Below are 21,566 nucleotides of genomic sequence, written 5' to 3'. Positions count from 1 at the left end.
ATGAGTATCAAACAGAGCCACCGACACGTTTAACGACTCGTCGCATTCGAGACAAATTTGAGGTCGAAGTCTGTGTTAAAGATGTACACAAACAACGATCTGGACGACCTGTAAAAGTAAAAAGTCCAGCTAACTCCCGTCGTGTGTTACAACAATTCACTCGCTCACCACAGAAGTCTGTGGGACAGTGCGTCCGTGAAATTGGAGTGAGTCGCTCAAGTGTTCGGCGAATTTTGAACACAGAAAAGTGGAAGTGCTACACCCCACGTTTACTAACATGGTGCGCAACGATGAAGAGTTTGCAGAGATGATCGTATGGTCTGATGAGGCACAGTTCAAACTCAATGGTACAGTAAATCGCCACAATTGCATTTACTGGGCCGCCGAAAATCCGGACGTCCATGTAGATGAAGTCGTGAATTTGCCAGGAGTAAATGTGTGTTGTGGGTTGTCTTACCGGGGCTTGATTGGGCCATTCTTCTTTGACGGCACAGGTACCAAAAAGTGAGGTGTACCTTCAGAAGCTTCAGACATCCATTTTACCTGCCATGCGATACCTGTATGGAGACGAAAGAGTTTACTTTCAACAAGACCACTACCAAAATCGTGTTAGGGAGTATCTCGACGAAAATCTACCAGGAAGATGGATAAGCCGTAGAGGTGCTGTGGAGTATCCACCACGTTCTCCAGACCTAACTCTTCTGGACTTTTACCTCTGGAGAACACTAAAGGACGTCGTTTATCGACAAAACCCACGCACATTGGATGAACTTAGAGAGTCCATCGTACATCCATGTGCAAATATCCAACTGAACACGTTGCAGTCAGTAGTTCGTGCTGCAGTTCGGCGGCATCGTTTGTGTGTGGATGTTAATGGTGACCATTTAGAACACCTACAGTGATATTTTTGAGTTGGACTTTAAGCTACACTTCCACAAAAAATGAGACAACTCTATCAATTAGTTTGCAAGCTATGGACTTTTAAACAGTGGATACATTTTTTTGGACCCCTCCGTATTTAACCCTCGAGCGGTCGCATTGGTTGACTGAGTCAACCAGAGGTCATTGTTTTGCTCTGAATTCTAATTACTCACTATTGGGCGGCTGGAGGTTCCAGCTATCTTCAAGCTGAACCTGTGTTGGGAAGTTGAATGAAATTAGTATTACTGTCAGTGGTGTTCAGAAACCGTTCAAAGCTCCAAACCCGATGGAATCCCTATCCGATTCTATACTGAACTGGCCAATAGGTAATCAGATTTTGGATGATAAGTTCATTTTTTTATTAGGAAATACAAATAAAAAATTAAGTATTTTAATGATTATTTGTTCTTTATGTTTCTTGGTGCATAGCTTCCACCAATTAAGTATCTTGTGATACACATTTTTTGTTTTATTATCAGGCGCAAGAACAAAGAACGCAGATGGTCTTCCGACCCGTGAACATGCCACATATAATTGATCTCTGTTGTTCGCTACACGATTTCGCACTGCCAACCGAGCCGTTTCACGGGCTGCCTCACTTTGCTCTTGTGATTGAGAAGCACGAAGTCGAGCCATACTAACGCGGAGCTCTTCACGGGCAATTTGTTTTTCTTCTTCGTCTCAAAAAAACAAAAACAAAAGAAAATGGCTCTGAGCCCTATGGGACTTAACATCTGGGGTCATCAGTCCCCTAGAACTTAGAACTAATTAAACCTAACCAACCTAAGGACTTCACATAACCTAACCAACCTAAGGACATCACATACATCCATGCCCGAGGCCGGATTCGAACCTGCGACTGTAGCGGTCGCGCGGTTCCAGACTGTAGCGCCTAGAACCGCTCGGCGACTACGGCCGGCGTTCTTCTTCAGTCCTTTCATTCGCAATGTTTTGTATCCTTCTTGCAGTACGACTTTGTCGAGAAATGTTCGATCGTCTTGGTTGCGGCACTGTTAATGGTGATCCAAAGAAAATACAAATTATTTCTTTAAATTTTTAATTAATGATATATACTGATACTTAACCATAGACGTTTAGCTGTCATTTACGTTTTGTTATTCCATGTCAGATGCGTTTTGGGATAAAAAGTATCCTATGTCCGTCTTCTGGTTCTAAGCTACCTCTCCACCAATTTTCAGCCAAATCAGTTCAGCCGTTCTTGAGTTATGAATAGTGTAACTAACACGACTTTCTTATATATATATATAGATTTGCGACTGAGTCAGTTCCTCTTCTGACTGTAATCTATAAGAGATCCCTCCAACAAAAAATCGTGCCCAGTTCTTGAAGAAATGCACAGGTCACACCCGTCTACAGGAATGGTAGTAGGAGTGATCCACGAAACTACCGTCCAGTATCCTTGACATCGATCTGTTGTAGAATCTTAGAACGTATTCCGAGATCAAATATAATGAAGTATCTTGAAAAAAAATGACCCCCTCAATGCCAATCAGCATAAATTTTGAAAACATCGATTTTTAGAAACCCAACTCCTGCTTGTCCCACATGATATGCTGAAAGCTTTGGATCAAGGGAGTCAGATAGATGCTGTAGTTCCTGATTTCCAAAAAGGATTTGATTCAGTACCACATCATCGCTTATTGTCAAATGTACGAAGTACGACTTGTCCAGTCCCAAGGAAAAAAAAAAAGCAATACTGCTCAGATCAAATGATCGAGTGGAAACCTATAAGAGAAATCGAACATTAAAGTGTTTTCGTGTCGAAGGAGGCAGCTGATGGAAATATCCCGAATGGCTATTATAGAAGGTCAGCCTCGACTTAGAATGGTATACAAGCAAGAGGTTCTGAGAGAGGATGCGGGCAGAGAGAGTGCCGTAGTGGCCGCTTTGAGGAGACATCATGCAGCTACGCCAGGCGGCAGCAGCAGCAGTAGCAGCAGCAGAAGAAGAAGAAGAAGAAGAAGAATGCAGAAGTAATATTCTCAGCGAGAAGTCGGTGATCAGATCTGGTGACACGCTCATTAACTGCAAGACAAGTAAGTTATCATTATCTATTCTGGGGAATAGCTTTGAACATAGACGATCTGTCTTTGTCTCAAGGAATACATAGCATTTATAGTTTCTAAATTAACGAGAACAATTTACGGAATAGTAAATTTTGAATTGTAAGCTTAGGCGAGTGGCCTGTTGATAAGAATAAGTTGAGTCTGACAAGTAATACAGAAAGGAGCTAGGAACTGGCACCTCTTTTATGAGTTATCAAAGAGATAATAAATGAATTACTTAAATAAATACCGAACTCTTCAGCATACCCATCCTGCCATTAATCCTAAAAGATTACCACTACAACCAATAACCACAGTTCTACCTCGGAGAGCTTTCTCCCTCTCAGCTTCGACAACAAAGGTGGACACCCCAACAACCCTCAGATTGTTGTCAACGTTCCGATTGCACTACAGAACTGTGCTGGGACGCGGCACAATCATTTAGGGTAGCAAGTGAAATTTGTGACTGGACTCAGGACTTTTTGCTATGGAGGACACAGAATATTATCTGCGATGGAGAGTCATTCACGTATGTTCCAGGGCAGTGTGTTGGGACTCTTGATTTTCTTACCGTATATTACAGCCGTTGCAGACACTATTAATAGTAAAATCAGGCTTTTTGCAGATGATGCAGTTATCTATAATTAAGTACTGTGCATAAATATTCAATCAGATCTTGGTAAGATTTCAAACTGGTACAAAGACTCGCAACTCCCATTAAATTCCCAAAAATGTAAAATTGTGCACTTCACAAAACGAAAAAACTTAATATCCTATGACTACAATATCAATGCGCCACATTCAGAATTGGCCAATTCATACAAATACCTGTAGGAATATAAAATGGAATGATCACATACCCTCACAGTCACGGATGAAGCATGTGGTGGACTTCGGTTTATTGCTAGAATTCTGAGGATGTGCTATCAGTCTACAAAAGGAGATTGCTTGCAAATGACTGCCGCGATCCATCTAGAATGTTGCTCACGTGTGTGGAACCTGTACCAAATGGGACTAAGAGGGGATATTGTCGGTTATTAATAATGAGCATACACAGAGAGGTTTTGATTCATGCTCGAACCGAACTTCTCATTTTAGCTTCTGATAAATGCGTACTTATGTTACGTTTCGATATATGTGTTTGCTTATTGATAAATGACATTATCATCCGCTTGCACCATCTATTTTTGGATAAAATGCCTCTCCTCTGTTTTGAAATTGTTGTGTTCCGGCGCCGCCCGATGTGGCCGAGCGGTTAAGGTGCTTCAGTTTGGAACCGCTACTGTCGAATCCTGCCTCGGGCATGGATGTGTGTGATGTCCTTAGGGCTGGACCTTAAGTTGGTTTACCGGTGTAGTAAAATAGATGTGTCACTAAGCTTATTGTTTTTATTTATTTTTTCTACTTACTTTACGAGGTAGTAATTATATTTACGTGCCAGAAGAGCCAGAAAGTATCAAGAGACGTGGATAATCGCAAAAAAAGTAACCAGAAAAAACTCATGAATGAAATGACTATGTCTTCATGAAGAAATATGTATGTATTTTAAGTTCACCACGAAATACCTCGGGTAGTAAAACAGATTTGCCTGAAGATTAAGGTTTGTTTTTGTGTCTTTATTTACTTATTATACGAGATACTAATTATATTTTTGCCTCTCGAGAGTTAACTATGTACCAGGACACTTGAATAATCGTAAAAAAATGTAAACCGAATCAAAACTCGTAATACATGACAATCTCTTCGTGAAGAAATATCATAAAAATTTTATATAATTGCGCTGACTGTTCCTATGACAGAGTTTCTATGAGGTGCAACAATTTTTCTCGAAGTTCAAAGTTTTGATCTACTTTCCCATTCACAACGGTTTTGCTTAGTTTAATTACTTCTTATTTCTGACTTTCTGCCTCTAATGAAACAAGATTTGCAGTAATTACTTCTTTTGAGTCGGGGAAACGGTTTTATTGTTTCTGTCGTTTTTGTAACCACGCCTGTGTGGTACGAGGGCATGCTGGAAAGTAATGCCTTCGAACTTTTTTTATGTAATAACTCTTAACGCTTTACAAAAAAATAACTATATTAACGTTCCGTATCTTTATATTATTTCTCAACATAGTCACCCTGGCGACGAACACATTTCTCCCAGTGATAAATCAGTTTGTTGGTACTTTTTTCCAAATAGTTTCCGATCACGCCCATTACCCCACATCAATAGCAATGCCAATTACGACATTACGAGAGTTAAGACAATACAACACCCAGTCGCCGAGCGGAGAAAATCACCGACCCGGCCGGAAATCGAACTCGCGCCTCTGCGCTTCGCAATCCGCCGCCTGACCGCACACCTACTGAGCAGGACATACCGTCATTCTTGAATGTTTGACTTCCTTCAAGGAGCTACACCCTCACCTCTGCTTCATCAGTATCAAAGTGAAGTCCTCAAAGGTGTTCCGTAAGTTTCTGACACAGGTGCAAATCGGATGGGGCAAGATGACATTAGCACCACAGTTTCCATGATTACGAGCATGAACAATTCAACGTCGCACATTACTGATGTCGGTACAATCATCGCCGTACACAGCTTTCATTCTTCTATGGATTTTAGTTGGAGGCTCGTTTTCTGCGGTTAGCAACTCATTTATGGAAAGCTGTTTCTCATGCACCGACTTACTTACGTCACTCACCGCCATGTTACAGGCTACAATTGGAAGTCTGTACGAAACCACCTCTGTTTACTTCGTGAGCACTGCCAGAATTGGAACTGTTTACACTGTCGTTCAAAAACAAAAATGGCTCTGAGCACTATGGGACTTAACATCTGAGGTCATCAGTCACATAGAACTTAGAACTACTTAAACCTAACTAACCTAAGGACATCACACACATCCATGCCCGAGGCAGGATTCGAACCTGCGACCGCAGTGGTTGCGCGGTTCCAGACTGAAGCGCCTAGAACCGCTCGGCCACACAGGCCGGCTACACTGCCGTAAGAGCCCCCATGTCGCCACCTCCGTGTCTCGGGGCGAACTGTAACCGGTACATTGATAGATGTACTATAGCATTCCATACCAGTTTCCTGTTTTACAAACTCCGAACTGCAGCATGAAATGTATTCGCGGTAGCCACTACGAACAGCCATCAGCTGTGTAATGGAATGACGACAACGAAAATTTTTGTTGGACCGGGACTCGTAATTTTTTTATTGTCAGAATGACTTGGTACTATCATGACACTTCAGTAGCCCACAGTCAAACCATTATGTAATAGAAGCTGCAAATGGGAGAAAAAATTAATTATTGTGACAGAATAATGGATGGAAAAAAAACGAGAACATAGCCGAGAAACCACCATGATACGTATCAACAATTATTTTTATAAAGTTTTTAGTAATTTTTTAAATTTCTTTGTATTTATATGTTTTTATAGGTTGTAACAGAATCTAAAAGCAGAAGGAAAACGAAACCAGATTACTGTCGAAACAGAAAAACTAAGAAAAAACCCAATTTGACTGCAAGAATTCTATACGCTCATGTGTATCTATACTTCATCTATACACAATAGAGACTGGAGCGATGCTGAGTCAAAATACAAACTAAACGAACAGGGAAACCAGGAGAGGACAAGCCGAAGCAAATCAGATGGGAAACACATAACAAAGAGAAACACCTATCATCAGAAATAGAAAATTAACCAGCACCTTGCTGACGCGAAACAAGATTCACCATGTTGGCGAAGAGGTCTCGATATCGAGGCATTCGCAAGCATGTTCAATAGGCAGTGATGATGTAGTGAATGTAGATCATGTGATCTTCCCCCTCGCCTTCTACAACATAATGAACTAAGTGTCCCAGCAACCACATAACGTAATGGGTTTTCGACGGTGGAAAAAAAGAAGAGTCTGGGAGCAATATGATGTCCGTAGTGTATTGAGTCTCAGAGGATCGAGTAAGGAAGGCCATTTCTGTTCTGATCCAAGATCAGTTTGCCGTATGACCTCCACAAGTGAAGCTTATCTGGAGATGTACAACGACTACATGAATCCGTGAGCTAAGGCCAAAACGGAAAAGTCGCACGTTCTTTGGAATGACGTTACTGACTATCTTATACCACGAGGATGCTACAGGCATCGGCAAAATCGGAAGACCGATATTGCGCCAAACTGTCGCCCAATTTGTTTGCGGCGATCCTCTTCCGACGAGGTTCGGGCAAGAACTGCCTTCCAATGAGTCTGTAGGAATTTCATGGTAAGGACGGGTCTCCACAAGATGTCAGCCCCTAAATAGCTCGCCGCACGACGGAAGTCAAGAATGTGTTTTAACTTATAATTTATGTGACCAACATCAATAGGGGGTTCATGACTAGCGGGACGGACACAGAGAAATAAATGAGACGTGAATGTGTGAGTTTCTTGAGTCATCGTCAAAGCAGTACGACGCACATGTAGCAAGTGCGTCTTTCTCCGTATATCAGTCAGGTCTAGCCTCGTGATGACCTCATACGGTAAGCGAAATATATGTCTTTTCCATAAGAAACGACCAAGCAATTGTAGTTTCGTCGCCATCATCGAGGGAAGCGGATTAACTTGGGCCACTTAATAAGCCCCGCATTAGACGTATGTATCCAGTATTCGGACTACCTGGAGAAGAGTATGAGAACGCCTTTCATGCTCTAGTATCGCTCCCTGAATTTTTTCCGTAACAGACTTCCAGTTGAGTGCCGCCATTTTGTGTGGACAACGATCAATGATACCGAGAGACGTATGCCGATCCACTGCAGTAGCCCATGGAACAACCGCGTCATCAAAATCTCGCAAGCGAAAAAATGGTTGAAATGGCTCTGAGCACTATGGGACGTAACATCTGAGGTCATCAGTCCCCTAGAACGTAAAACTACTTAAACCTAACTAACCTAAGGACATCACACACATCCATGCCCGAGGCAGGATTCGAACCTGCGACCGTAGCGGTCGCGCGGTTCCACACTGAAGCGCCTAGAACCACTCGGCCACAACGGCCGGCTCGCAAGGGAAGAAGCTTGCCTTTTAACTTCAATAGCTTTGCATATGAACTCTGACAAAAATCATCGATTACAGCCTTCAGTCGACGTATCTCAGCAGGATTGCGAAGTAGAACCATCACGTCATCCGCGTATGGACGAACAGCTATAGCCCAGCCGGAAAGCGTCCAACCTGTCAGCTGTGATGCTAGCATCCGAAGTAGGGGCTCCAGAGACAACACAAAGTCACTAACAGCGGGCTTCCTTGAGGCACTCCCCTACGTATATTTATTGGGGGGCGTCAGTTGGCCATTAACAACCACCGAAGCCGGAATACCCGTAAACAGATTTGAGAGCACCCGACGTGTGTCAACAGCAAAACCAACTGCCTCCAGAATACGAAGCAAAATGTCGTGATTAACATGATAAAATGCTTTATCAGAGTCTAGGAAAGCAAGGGCAGAAGGGACGGACGTTGCAGCAGCAACCGAAATCACGTCACGACACTCGACTATAGGGATAAGAATGGTACGACCAGGTGCGCAGCTTTCACGTTTTGCAACAATCGTCTCCATCAGAGCCGACATCCTATTATTAACTGCCCTCGCCACTGTCTTATAATCAAACAAAGTAAGTGGGCGAAAGCTATCAGCAGCAGCCGGTCCAGTGCATTTCGGGATTAAAACAATTTTTCCCACTTTGAACGTGGTCGGCTGTGATACGGAGTATCCGGAAACAGGACTTCCATAAGCTCCTTGTCTTTGAGAGAAAAGTGCTTCGGAAGATCTTCGGTCCGGTTCTGGATGCAGATACAGGGGAATGGAGGATCAGATACAACCAAGAGCTTGAGGAACTATACCAGCAGCCCAACATAGCAGGAGCTGTCAAAGCCAAACGAATGCAGTGGGCCGGCCATGTGGCCCGGATGGAGGATCACAGATGGCCTCGGAAGCTCCTGGATTTCACACCTACAGGAAAGAGACCGCCAGGGAGACCCAAGAAGTGTTGGAGGGATGGACTCCATGAAGATTTAAAACAAATGTCAATAGATGTGGACGAATGGCGGATAGCAGCAATGGACAGAATACAGTGGAGGAGGAAACTTGTAGATGCGTGCGGTTCACTGGGCCTGATCACGTAGTAGTAGTAGTAGTAGTAGTAGTTGAACGTGGTCGGCACTACTCTACCCTGAACACTTCATTCAAACGGGAGGTAAAGGTAGCACCCAACAACGGCCAAAAGCGCACGTTAAATTCCTTGGGAAGTCCACCTAGACCCGGGGACTTTTGGGAAGGCGAGCCCACAATAAGTTTGTAAACTTTCTCAGGCTAAAAGGCAGCTGATAGCGTTGCATTTTGTTCGGGTGTAATTGTCGTATCCATGATGCTGACGAGTGGGTCATAAAAGGTTTCATTGGACTCATCGATGTCTACATAGGACTGGTGTAAGATACGCACTATATCAGATTCCTCTGATACGATACGTCCATCATTTGTCGTGAGAGAATGAATACAAGCGCGAAGGCGACGGGTCTGATGCCGAAGCAAACCATGCAAGGACGTCAGTTCGTCCGTCACCAATGAAAGCGGCTTAGATCGGATTTTCAAACCTTCCATTTGTATTTTCCTTAAGGTCAACAATTTTGCCTTTTCATGCCTAACATCCGCAAATCGCAGAGGGGCATGATCCGAAGCAGCATAAACTTCACGCAGGAGGGAATAGCAAGATTCGTAAGTTCTCCGAAAGTCTCGGGCTTTGGCAGCACAGAAAAGTATCAGAGTTTGCCTGAACCTCGATTTTGCAAGCTGGGTCCGCCAGTCAAGGGTGGAAGAGTATTTCGCACTGGATCGTAGAGTACTCTCCCACACGACTCGCATCACGGCATCAAGAGAGATGTCAGCTAAGTGAGCGACGTTTAACATCCACGGAGGACGAAACAATTTGACAGGTTGCCGTTCTAGATTGAGAGTCGTGGTCAAAGCACAGTGATCCGTAAAGGAAGCTAGGATGACTTCAACACTAAGGATACTATCGCTCAGGCAGTCTGATAACTAAAACCTATCTAACCTGCTACTAGAAGTTGCAGTTATGTGGGTAAATTTAACTAATGTCGGGTATTTACATATCCCGGGTCTAGCCGGACTTCCCAAGGAATTTAACGTGCGCTTTCGGCCGCTGCTGGGTGCTACCTTTACCTCCCTTTTGAATGAAGTGTTACAGGGTAGAGTAGTTGCGACCTCATTCAAAGTGGGAAAAAGAGATTGATCTGCAGGACGCAATACACAGTTAAAATCACCACCAAACAGAATACCGGGAGGACACTTACGCAACAGATAAACAATATCCTCTTTATAAAAACGCGAACGATCCACTGCGCGAGCAGTGCCAGACGGGGCATGTAAAAGAATCAAGGTAAGATTAAAAAGTTGACAACCTATGCCCCTGCCAGAATCCAACATTTCCACCTCAGCAATAGGAACGCCTTGGAGAAAGAATAAGGCGGTCGCCGTAGAATATTCGAGTGCTACATTAAAGATCACACGAAAACCAGGTAAGGAGAAATTACTAAATAACACCTCCTGTAAGAAGACTATGTCCGCATATGAATCATAAATGAATTGATGCAGCGAAGACAATCGCAGTTCTGATTCCACACGAGTAATATGTAAGGAAAGGACCGTGGTGGTTTGCGTCATTGACCAAAGCTATACAGGGATGTAGGGAACGTAATGAGCAGAATTAGGTAGACAGCTGAGCGTCACGAACCACTGCGGAGTCCACAGAGGAATCAGACATAGGGGGACCAGAACCCCCATCATTGCAACCTTTTTTCTCAGATTTATTAAGTGCCACCGCACGGTCAGGTTGTACGCGTTGTTTCTGCCGGCTACGTGGCATGGCGGCTTCTGCAGACGGAGGTGTGGGAGGGGTCATAGGCACAGCCTCCTACCCCTCAGAACAAGGGCCTTGTACTGCAGATCCGGTCACTAAGGCGGAAGCATTCTGTGGAACTACCAATACAACAGGTGATACTTGGTCGCTAATTTCATTCTCCTCGGGAGTTGTTGTACGCGGCAAATTCGGGAATCTGTCGGCGTCTGAAGACGAAGGAGCAGGAGGACATTGCGTTGTCTCTGGCAGTAACGGAGGACACAAAGACGAAGGGGGGGGGGGGGGTACGTTCCCAATCCACTCACAGGCCGCTCAGAAGGAGCCACTTTGCGAACAGGAGGGATGCTGGAGATAACTTCTTCGCCACTCACCGTACCACGGACGGGAGGTACCGTAGCATCGAGAGAAGCAGGGGACACAATTGATACGGAGGAGGTCGGGACAGAAGGCACAGCCAAATCCTCGCCCTCAACATCTTGAGGGCAACGTCGCTTGTTTGTCACTGTTACGGTTCTATCCTGAGGGCACTAGGATTCTGAACCTGTCGTGGAGGTGAAGGCGGAAATTCATTTACACGATATTCAGAACTGACGCTTTGTTCATTATAGTCTGAAGGAGAAGTAGGTCGAACGTCGGGAGTGGAAGGAACAAGCTCAGCAACAGTCAATTTGCGACGCTGCATTAATGACGGCTTTAATACAAAAACCCTCCTCGGGCAATTAGACCGAACGTGTCCACTTTCATTACGTAGGAAGCAGGTTCCCTCTTGACCTGTGTACACGACACGAACGCGATAACCACACACTAGTAATGTGATGGAATATTGCGCTTGACATGCATTTGCACGAAACGAATTCCACTATATCATTGTTATCTGTGTTGAGTAGGCCAACGTTCACTACGGACGCTTCTCGCGTTATCATAAGGAGTCAATATAGCCTTTAGAACACTCGAACATTAGTATAGTCTGTTTCAGCATCTACGAGTGACTCCATACTAACAGAATTATCGCGATGCTCGAATGGGACCCGAGAATCATGTCGCGACAATAATCTTTCAACGTGAAGGGTGTAGTGGGACGAAATTAAGCATCATCCATCCACCAATGTCAGCCCAGTTTGCAGGTGACTATAAGTTTAATTTAGTTTTGTTTATGTATTTTTCTTAATATTTGTAGTAGATGTGAATTATCTAAAAGTTTTGTATTTTTTTTATGTGTTTCATGTACGGAGAGGGCGGCGCAACGAACGGAGACAGCATCTTCGTCGCCGCGACCAGAGAGGAAATTGCTGGCCGCTATACGTCGCGGGTCGACAGCCAAGGAGCAACAGAAGATCCTGGAACCGAGTTGTTGCGTCGTGCTTCTAAAAAATTAAAAATGAATTTTTGTACTCTTTCTGTACAACAATGACGTCATATAGAGCTTAATCTTATTAAAAGTCAGTCCTATTTTGCCAACGCTCAAGTTCACATATGTACGTGTAGGAAGCTAATAAAATAGTGTATGCTACTAAAGTTGAAACACGTGTTCTGAGGATTAATTATGAAGAATTATGTGAACGGATTAATAATATATTTGACAAGATTAGTGATTCTGACAGCGTTCATCGAAACTTTGAATCTCAAAGGTTTATTTAATGTGTGATTCTGATATCGATTAAATCAAGATAACGTGTGTCAATATAATTTCTGAGGAGAAACAAACGAAATTTAAATCGAAAAAGTCTACGAAAACCAATTGGCCCAAGTGATGTAATTCTTTGCATACGACTCAACTGATGTTTTACAGTTTCGTTCAAGAACCATTCTATGACAATTTAAAAAGCATATAAATCATTTTTGAAGTGGGTTGTAACTGACGTAGGTGACGAAGTCTGCACATGGTCATATATCAAACGAAAATCGGTTATAAAAAACTTACGTCGTTACACTACAGGGGTAGGCATAAATTTCACGCAAAACACGCACTCGTCTGCGTCAAAACAAGCGTTGTGCACCTGATCAGCGTTCACATGAACTGTATCGTGGATTTCTAGAGACCCGGGCTGCACGTGTCGCGTTGTTATATCGAAAGTGAAGCTCACAGTACCTTTTCGTGGAATACACGTGGAAACCATGGTAGCCATAGCGGAACAGCCGACACCGCTGCAAGTAGACGAACTCAAAACAGACACTAAGGGGGAGCGGAAGCTCTACGATTCACTCGGCAGACGGAACGACACTGACGAGGAAAACTTCACACATGCGACGCTGCGGCAAGTGAAGTAAACAAGCACCTTCCCGCTCGGCGCTCGAAGCGGAACTGGCCATTCGATTATACAGTTGATGGTTGTCCGTATTCTCAACTACAAATACATATCATGTATTTCACAGAACTGTAGTGGACGCAGTGCCTACGCCTTCGGACACGCATACGTGTCCGAAGGAAGTTTGCATCGTACGTCTGAACAACACAGACGCTTCAATTAGTGTACTGAGGAAAACGTGCCGGCCGCAGTGACCGAGCGGTTCTAGACGCTTCAGTCTGGACCGCACGACCGCTACGGTCGCATGTTCGAATCCAGCCTCGGGCATGGATGTGTGTGATGTCCTTCGGTTAGTTAGGTGTAAGTAGTTCTAAGTTCTAGGGGACTGATGACCTCAGACGGTAAGTCCCATAGCGCTCAGAGCCATTCGAACCATTTGAGGAAAACGTTACATTACTGTGTAAATATATGACGTCTTTCTGCAATTCGTCATGTCTTCTTCTATTTGCTAACTATTTCCTGTGCTCAAAAAGAGACATGTTCTTCAGTAAATTTCTGTAGGTTACATGAAAATCTTGACTAAGCAGTCGTTTAATATGCTGTTTCATACCCCTCGTCCTCTTTAGGAAACCTACTGAATGACAAATTCCGCGTCTTCTTATTCTCACTGCTGCAATATATTGCGCTACGTACCCTACCTTACGATAATATAGCACCAGTGTGGCTCCTACATACCGGGGGATATTGGCTTTGTTTGTTCCTTCTGAAAGACTTTTTTTACCGCAGGGGATGCATCGACATGTTTCTGTTCAGTGGTAAGAGATTACGTAAATTAGTGTTTCCCAGTTTTTATTTACTGAGTAATTCGGATGCTTGTAAAACTTTCACTAGCGTACCTGTCTTAAAAACAACGATATTATGTTAACAGAATCTTCCGTCAGTTCTTGGTAGAACAACATTATAATAAATGGAAAGCACCAGTTTGCTTTCGTTGTACAATATTACTTTTAATGTTAACCGGGTTTCGGATTACAAGGACATCTTCAGACATTTACTGACTATTATTACCAAAGAAGTTACAATGATTGCAAACAACATTGGAGGGGATGTAACACGTCTAGACTGAAGTAGGAACATACTGAATAGCACATAAGTAACAGTGGAGCAGACAGGAAAACCTTTAAAAGAAAATAGAAATGTAGGCATGCTATTCCTATTTCGCGTTAAAGGTTTTCCTGTCTGCTCCATTGTTATTTATGTACTGTTCAATTTTTATTTTTTCATTGCTTTACCACCACACTGTCAAAGATGTTACTTACTGTATGTTTCTACTTCAGTCTAGACGTGTTGCTTCTCTTCCAATGTTGTTTGTAAACATTGTAACTTCTTTGGTGACCGCGCGAATGCTACGGTCGCAGGTTCGAATCCTGCCTCGGGCATGGATGTGTGTGATGTCCTTAGGTTAGTTAGGTTTAAGTAGTTCTAAGTTCTAGGGGACTGATGACCACAGTAGTTAAGTCCCATAGTGCTCAGAGCCATTTTTTTCTTTGGTGATGATAGTAAATGTCTGAAGATGGCCTTGTAAGCCGAAAACTGGTTAACAATAAAAGTAATATTGTAGAACAAAAGCAAACTGGTGCTTTTCATTTATTACAACGATATTAGTTAACATCACTAATAAAACTTAAATACGTATATATTTCTGCTAAAAATAAAACATGGCAATTATATATTTCATAAAACTGCGCTAACTATTGCTACGGGGGCTGTACAGTAAAGAATAATCGTAAGTTTTTCTAGGTCTTAATGTCTCGCACTAGAATTTAATCTTACGATGTTCTGTCAGCCAAACGTGAAACAACGTGTAGTTGTATTAGCAACACTCCTGCTTCCCAGTTCTGAGGGACGGGCTACCCGAGACACGTTCAGTATCGCCTACAGCAACAATGGAAGTTCGCGCAATGAACAATACGAGGCCTTGAAATTCTGATTTCTTCCCAATAAAACTTCAGCTGATACCTATGCAGTGAATCATACCGGACGCCTATAGGGTGAGTGTTCTTCTCTACAGCACAGCGCGGAGATAGTTCAAAATGTTTAAAGAGGTGTTTCCAGACACGTCTTCGGTGGTCATCGGGGCTTATTTTGAAGCGGAACTCATCACGAAAGACACTTCTACTCCAGTTAATGAGATTCCAGGCCGACGACGTGTCCGGAGGCGCCCCAGACAGCGACGGGATACCAACCTGACAGTCACTTGCCATCTAGATTGGCACCCTGGAAGGATTGTCTGGTGTGCCGTTTCATTCCATAGAAGGACGACTTTGGTTGTCATCCTCGACACCAGTACAGTACAGCGGTATGTCGACAGTATTCTTCACCCCGTTTTGTTTGCCTTCATGGCAGGCGATCCTGGGCTTTCATTTCAGCAAGATAATGCCTGCCCACACACGGCGAGATTTTCCCTGTATGTCTTCATGCTTGCTTGTAGAGCAAGGTCGTCTGCTCACAGTTGCTGCTCTTTAGAACAGATGACTTCAAAGGCAGCATCGAGGCATTTCAGTCCGTACTATGGTATGTACAAAGACTACAACGATTCTTTCTCACATAGTATCCAGTAGTGCAATTCTTGAGAAATAGTCTGACAACCCTATGACAAGAACCTAGGTGGCAATTGCGGGGTAGTTTGTAATCACAGATAGCATGTGATCACAGGTTTGGCAAGCAAAATAATTAAACTATCTGAATAAGCAACTAAATCCTGACTAGCATTTCTACATAACACCACTGTAGTGTGCGAGATTACTTAGTATATCAGGCAAACAATAATTAGCGAATCATTATTTGTAGAAACTACTTTATCAGCACCTGAAACCTGACAGCATGCAGCTAAGCGCTATTATTTCTAATGTCTCGTAGCTATACCTAAATATGTGACTGCCAGTGCATCAGTTTTCACTGACTGTGAGGTGAACCTTAACCCTACGGCAAGATGGTGACCATGTAACAAAGCATGGTATGACGTGTAAATAAAGTAAAGGTATATATTGAAGTGAATCTGAAAGAAGGAGACTGAGAAAGGATTAATACTGGTAATGAAAGCACAAAATGATTTTTTCATGCTTTAGTTCATTAGAATATTCGCTGGTTTTTATTTGTCCATGCTATTCGGCAGCCAAGTTATTTTATTTTTTAGTGTTTCATATGTTTACAGCGTTAACATTATGTGCCAAGTGAAAAGTGTCTCTCTCTCTCTCTCTCTCTCTCTCTCTCTCTCTCTCTCTGCAACACTGCAAACAGCTAATCTGTAAAATTTTGTTCCCCAGTTCATTAGTGCACATAATTTTTTTCGATGTTAGTTCTCAATTACAAACAAAAAATGCAACAAGTGTGAAGTCTCACTCTACAACAGTGCAGACGTCCAAATTATAAAAATCTGATAATGTGTTTGCTATGTACAGCATGTAGTGGGACGCGAAATTGAAGCGTCACCCCTCCACCAGCGTCACCCCAAATTGCAGGTGAATATAGGTTTAATTTAGTTTTTTGTTTATGTATTTTTTGTAATATTTGTAATGGTTGTGAACTGTCTAAAGTTTGTATTTATTTTTTATGTTTCATGTACGGAGTGGGCGGCGCAACGAACGGACACAACATCTTCGTTGCTGGGACCAGAGAGAAAATTGCTGGCCACTATACGTCGCGGGTCGACAGCCAAAGAGCAACAGAAGATCCTGAAACCGAGTTGTTGCGTCGTGCTTCTAAAAATTAAAAAAATTGAGATTTCGTAATGTTTGTACAACAATGACGTCATAGAAAGTTTAATCATGTGTAAATGTTCAGTCCTATCTTGTCAAGGCTCAGGTTCACGTCTATATGTATGAAGATAATAAATTAGTGTATACTACAAAAGTTTAAATACGTGTTCCGAGAATTTATTTATGAAGAATTATATTAAGGAAGAAGGACGACTGATTTATTTGACAAGATTATTAATTTTTGACAATATTCATCGCGAGTTTGAGTCTTGAAAGTTTATTCAATGTGGTTCTAATATTTGTTAAATCAGATAACTTCCATTAATATAACTTCTGAGAAGAAACAAAACGACATCTAAATTGAAAAAGTTTACGCAAACCAATAGGACTGAGTGACGAAATTGTGCGCATACGACTCAAATGATGATGTTTTACAGTTTCGTTCAAGAACCATTCTGAGACAATTTAAAAAGAATTTAAATAATTTTGAAGTGTGTTGTAACTGACGTAGGTGACGAAGTCTGCACATGGCCATATATCAAAAGAAAACCATTCATACAAAACTATACGTCGTTACACTACAAGCAGAGAAGTTGAACACTCCTCATTCAAACCAGTCAGTAAAGGACTCATAAATCCAGTAAAAGGTCGAGGCATCATTTGGACATCATTTATTGACTCAGAAAAAAAGACACTTCCATGAATATCCATCCATATGATCATCGACAATCTTCACAACTTCACATAGGAATATAACACTGGCACCACCACCATCAGACACAATTTCATCCACGTGATCACCACCCACACTGTTACATTTCCCATATACTGAGATCTTGCAGCCGGCCGGTGTGGCCGAGCGGTTCTAGGCGCTTCAGTGAAGCACCCCGCGACCGCTACGGTCGCAGGTTCGAATCCTGCCTCGGGCATGGATGTGTGTGCTGTCCTTAGGTTAGTTAGGTTTAACTTGTTCTAAGTTATAGGGGACTGATGACCTCATGTTTAGTCCCATAGTGCTCAGAGCCATTTGAACAATTTTTTGAAATCTTGCCTACACCATAGCTATCATCCTCATCAACATCAGGATCATCAAAAACCATGGTTTTTGATTATCAACAGTGGTAGAAACCTGTTATAGCCCTGACTGTTCCTTAAAAGGTTCTAACAGTGACACTTTAGCACTAAGCTCCTTGCCTGAACACACTGACAAATCATTTGGTTGGGTGACAGCAGGAGCTGCTGCCATTATGACAATGACGATTCCATGGAGATTGTTGGATATGATGATGGCAGCTGCATCTCTACCTCTGACGTACAATGTGGCAATGCAATGCTTGGTTATGACAATCATGTCAAATCAAGCTGCTGGAGTGCTGATGAGAGTTGCCATCACTGCGAGGTTGGTATGACTGCTGTTGAACGTCATGATGATGATGTCTGTAACTGTAGTACCTCACATACATGTCAAAGAAATTCCACCTGATGTAGTGGCAATTGAGTTGTAGCTATCGGAAGTGGCAATATTGGGTGTAATTCTAGCAGTGCATTCATACTGACTAACATCTCTTGAAGCAGCACAGCATCATCACCTGTTGACTGTGGTGGAGAGGATATTGCTCCACATCATGATAAGCAGAGTGAAGTGTATCTGGTGGTGATGCCATGGGTGACTGCACTGCCACCATCAGAAAGGTGTGATGGTGCCAGAACGCTACGGCATTAGCTGATCTGACCCCTCGTCAATGCCACCATTGCTGTAACATCCACTCATCTCCCCACACTATAATAACAGAAAAACCAAAACATTATATATATATATATATATATATATATATATATATATATATATATATAAAATCAGTTATCTGGAGGTGTATGGTATGGCATCAGGCCAGAAGACATCGAACAGTGCTAGATGCTTGGGATATCGGAGACACATGTGTAAAACAGATGCTTTATGTCCAACACAATTTTCACAGAACTCTTCCAGGACCACACACATAGAACATCAAGTTGCTGATGCCCATTTACGTATTTCGATGGCCTATCGCATATATGTTGCCAGTGGGAAGCATAAGGAGGAATTATTACCTGAGATATGAAATGGCACCTGTCAGTTATTTGCAGGCATATGGTAAGCCTTCTTGTCTGAAGATGTGAAACAGCTCTAGCAGTCTGTCACATACACTGTCAGTGGAAAATATAATGCATTATTATTATTATTTCTTTACTTTCTCAGACGTTAAGTCTGGTTAAAAATGGAAAGTGACGCGGACCTTGATCAAGCGTCACTTCCTTTTAACTGTACGGTATATGTTATATTGCATTTAGGAACTTTCGGGTAATTGAACATGTATCAATAATTACAGATTTCTGTAGTTGTATATATAAGTTTGGATGTAGCTGTATTGCATTGATGTACTGGTGGATATTGTGTGGTATGACTCCTGTAGTTGATAGTATAATTGGTATAATGTCAGCCTTATCCTGATGCCACTTGTCCTTGACTTCCTCAGCCAGTTGGATGTATTTTTAAATTTTTTCTCCTGTTTTCTTTTGTGTATTTGTTGTATTGGGTATGGATATTTCGATTAGTTGTGTTAATTTCTTCTTTTTATTGGTGAGTATGATGTCAGGTTTGTTATGTGGTGTTGTTTTATCTGTTATAATGGTTCTGTTCCAGTATAATTTGTATTCATCATTCTCCAGTACATTTTGTGGTGCATACTTGTTTGTGGGAACATGTTGTTTTATAAGTTTATGTTGTAAGGCAAGCTGTTGATGTATTATTTTTGCTACATTGTCATGTCTTCTGGGGTATTCTGTATTTGCTAGTATTGTACATCCGCTTGTGATGTGATCTACTGTTTCTATTTGTCTGCATTTATCCGTTGTGGTATTGGGATCTTTAATAATATGCTTGCTGTAATATCTGGTGTTTATTGTTTGATCTTGTATTGCAATTATGAATCCTTCCGTCTCACTGTATATATTGCCTTTTCTTAGCCATGTGTTGGATGCGTCTTGATCGATGTGTGGCTGTGTTAGATGATACGGGTGCTTGCCATGTAGTGCCTTCCCCTTCCAATTTATTTTCTTCGTATCTGTTGACGTTATGTGATCTAAAGGGTTGTAGAAGTGGTTATGAAATTGCAGTGGTGTAGCCGATGTATTTATATGAGTGATTGCTTTGTGTATTTTGCTAGTTTCTGCTCGTTCTAGAAAGAATTTTCTTAAATTGTCTACCTGTCCATAATGTAGGTTTTTTATGTCCATGAATCCCCTTCCTCCTTCCTTTCTGCTTAATGTGAATCTTTCTGTTGCTGAATGTATGTGATGTATTCTATATTTGTGGCATTGTGAACGTGTAAGTGTATTTAGTGCTTCTAGGTCTGTGTTACCCCATTTCACTACTCCAAATGAGTACGTCAATATTGGTATAGCATAAGTATTTATAGCTTTTGTCTTGTTTCTTGCTGTCAATTCTGTTTTCAGTATATTTGTTAGTCTTTGTCTATATTTTTCTTTTAGTTCTTCTTTAATATTTGTATTATCTATTCCTATTTTTTGTCTGTATCCTAGGTATTTATAGGCATCTGTTTTTCCCATCGCTCCTATGGAGTCACTGTGGTTATTCAATATGTAATCTTCTTGTTTAGTGTGTTTTCCCTTGACTATAATTTTTCTTACATTTGTCTGCTCCAAAAGCCATATTTATATCATTGCTGAATACTTCTGTATCTTTAGTAATTGGTTGAGTTGTTGATTGGTTGCTGCCAGTAGTTCTAGATCATCCATGTATAGCAAATGTGTGATTTTGTGTGGGTATGTTCCAGTAATATTATATTCATAATTTGTATTATTTAGCATGTTGGATAGTGGGTTCAGAGCAAGACAGAACCAGAAAGGACTTAATGAGTCTCCTTGGTATATTCCACGCTTAATCTGTATTGGATGTGATGTGATATTATCTGAATTTGTTTGGATATTAAGTGTGGTTTTCCAGTTTTTCATTACTATGTTTAGAAACCATATCAATTTAGGATTTACTTTGTATATTTCCAATATCTGTAGTAACCATGAGTGGGGTACACTATCAAAAGCTTTTTGGTAATCAATGTATGTGTAGTGTAGCGACCTTTGTTTAGTTTTAGCTTGATATGTCACCTCTGCATCTATTATCAGTTGCTCTTTACATCCTCGTGCTCCTTTGCAGCAGCCTTTTTGTTCTGCATTTATAATTTTGTTCTGTGTTGTATGTGTCATTAATTTCTGTGTAATGACTGAAGTTAATATTTTGTAGATTGTTGGTAGGCATGTTATTGGGCGATATTTATCTGGGTCTGCTGTGTCTGCTTGATCTTTAGGTTTCAGATAAGTTATTCTATGTGTAAGTGTATCAGGGAATATGTATGGGTCTGCAATGTAACTGTTAAATAATTTAGTTAGATGTGGATGTGTTGAGGTGAACTTCTTTAGCCAGAAATTTGCTATTTTATCATTTCCAGGGGCTTCCCAATTGTGCATAGAATTAGTTGCTCGGGTGACTTCATGTTGCAAAATTATCACTTCAGGCATTTGTGGTATCATCTTGTATGAGTCTGTTTCTGCTTGTATCCACCGTGCATGCCTGTTATGTTGTACCGGGTTTGACCATATGTTGCTCCAGAAGTGTTCCATGTCTGTTA

General features: G+C 41.8%; 1 long non-coding RNA gene and 1 other non-coding gene across 2 annotated transcripts in view; both read right to left on the bottom strand.

Annotated features, from left to right (window-relative positions):
* Positions 1-21,566, bottom strand: part of LOC124719074 — a 175,023-nt gene that overhangs the window by 98,594 nt on the left and 54,863 nt on the right. The gene's annotated exons all lie outside the window — the stretch shown is intronic.
* Positions 5,877-5,960, bottom strand: Trnas-gga. Its single transcript is given in 2 exon segments — positions 5,877-5,911; positions 5,921-5,960. It is a non-coding gene; the product is annotated as a tRNA-Ser (tRNA).

The sequence above is a fragment of the Schistocerca piceifrons genome, chromosome 10, assembly GCF_021461385.2.
Source record: "Schistocerca piceifrons isolate TAMUIC-IGC-003096 chromosome 10, iqSchPice1.1, whole genome shotgun sequence".
In the NCBI taxonomy this organism is placed as follows: Eukaryota; Metazoa; Arthropoda; class Insecta; order Orthoptera; family Acrididae; genus Schistocerca; species Schistocerca piceifrons.
The sequence above is the reverse complement of the archived record's forward strand: the minus strand, read 5'-3'. Positions and strand labels throughout refer to the sequence as shown.